Raw genomic sequence first — 2,073 nt, 5'->3', positions numbered from 1 at the left:
GGTTTTCGGCTGCTGAAAAGGTTAATGTAACTCCATTTGGGAATGAAGAGGTTAATGTAACTTCATTTGGAAATGAAAAGGCTAATGTAAACTCCCTACTCCCATCCTGGGCAAGGTATCAGAAGACGGCTCGCTCCCTTGCTTCTAGGCAAGGACAATTAGCTCAGAAGGAGCCAAACTGTCTGGAGCAAACAAGTAGCCCCCTCCTCTCTAGAGTAAGGTGACCAGACTTCCCGCTTTTGGCGGAACAGTCCCGATTTTTAACAATTTGTCCTGCGTCCTGCGTTTTAAAAAAAGCCCCGATTTTTGGAAAGAATGCACAAGCTAGGGAACACCGGAGAACAGGAAGGGCATATACGGTTTTTGGTTACCATGTGGCTATTTCACCAGGATATGCGTTTTAATTATTTTTGTTAATTTTATAATGTTAAACTTTAACAATAAATAATTGTTGAAAACTGATTATTGAGAACTGCTTATCAAAGTTTGCATTGTTGTCAGGCCCCGCCCCCCCAATGGTGTCCGGCTTTACCAATGTTAAAATCTGGTCATCTTAGGTTAATGACTATATAACGATCTGCCTGGCTGAGACTCCCTCAGATTATCATCGGAATGGTCCATGTCCCTTCCTGCTGGGCTTTTGGTGTAGACCAGCTGCCCCTATTTCCGGGGGTTCACCCAGTGTCGTTTGGACACCTTCTTTCCAAAAGCTGAGAATGCAGGGAATAGGTTACTGCAGAAGTTATTTGGTAATTTTTTTTAAGTAAAAGTTTGCCTTTAGTAACATCTAAAAGACTATGGGGGTTCAAGAGGTCCATGAATTCCCTGAAATTGCATGTACGTTTTTCTGGTCAGAAATGTACTGATCCCTAAATATGATTCTTGATTTAACAGCATAAAGAAACTGCCTCACACCACGAGTCCAAAGAACACTTACAAAAGCTCAATCGCTGACAATAATTATCAGTAGTGGCAGCCCTTAAATCTCAGTATTAAGGTGATTAAAAGAAAAAACTGGACCATCCAGATGATCCAGAATCTTACATTGTTAATCATGAAGAAAAATATGTATACACACATACACACAATAAGTATCTTGTTATTGAAAGATAAAGGGGTGGCACCTGTGACTCAAGGAGTAGGGTGCCAGCCCACCCGTGGCTGAAAAACTGCAACAACAACAAAAAGAAAGATAAAGGATCTCACCAAGCAAAGCAGAAAATCAAGGACACAAAGTGAGTGGTGTATGAAAAACCAGGAGCTAACAGCACAGCATATTGGGGTACTTGAGGGTAAAACAGAGTGGTGATGAAACTGATATACAAAGTCACATTAAAATTAGAATGAAATATAATGCAGTTTGAATAAACAATAGAAAGGCATCATATCAGTAAAATTGTAAAGAAATACTTTATTTACCTAAAGTCTTAGTATACCATTAAATTTAATTAGGGAAGAAAACGTACACGGGCTTCAAAAATTCTGAAGGGTATTTCTGGGTATTTAGGTAGGACTTTGAGATTGTGAGCCCTGCTGTTTTGTTTTTAAATGGGTCTAAAATTAAGACAAATTGTGTCTTTCCTTGGCAGTATCATATTAGCACAAAATTAGGACCACCAGTCTCAATTATGGTCAGATAGGAAAATGAGAGAAATGTTCCTGAGATAACTGGGTGAGGTGGAGGAGGGCAAGGAATGAGGTTATAGGATTTGTGTAGTGCACATAAGGAGAGGCAGATAGTTTCATTCACCAGAATTCCTCTTGGAAAAGCACTATACATGTAGAAATATTCTTCTGGGAATGAAGTGTAAGAGATCCCTCTTATTAAGAATGTGTTCAGGTACCACAGGTTACTAAATTGCCTTCTAATGTTCAAGTGGGTGAATTTTTTTTTTTTTTTTTTGAGACAGAGTCTCACTATGTCACCCTTGGTAGAGTGCCATGCCATCTCAGCTCACAGCAACCTCAAACTCTTGGGCTTAAGTGTAGCTGGGGCTACAGGAGCCCTCCCCAATGCCCGGCTATTTTTTGGTTGCAGTTGTCATTGTTGTTTAGCAGGCCTGGGCTGGGCTC

The sequence above is a fragment of the Otolemur garnettii genome, unplaced genomic scaffold, assembly GCF_000181295.1.
Source record: "Otolemur garnettii isolate 467f Iridium unplaced genomic scaffold, OtoGar3 scaffold00046, whole genome shotgun sequence".
In the NCBI taxonomy this organism is placed as follows: domain Eukaryota; kingdom Metazoa; phylum Chordata; class Mammalia; order Primates; family Galagidae; genus Otolemur; species Otolemur garnettii.
Note: the sequence above shows the minus strand (reverse complement) of the source record.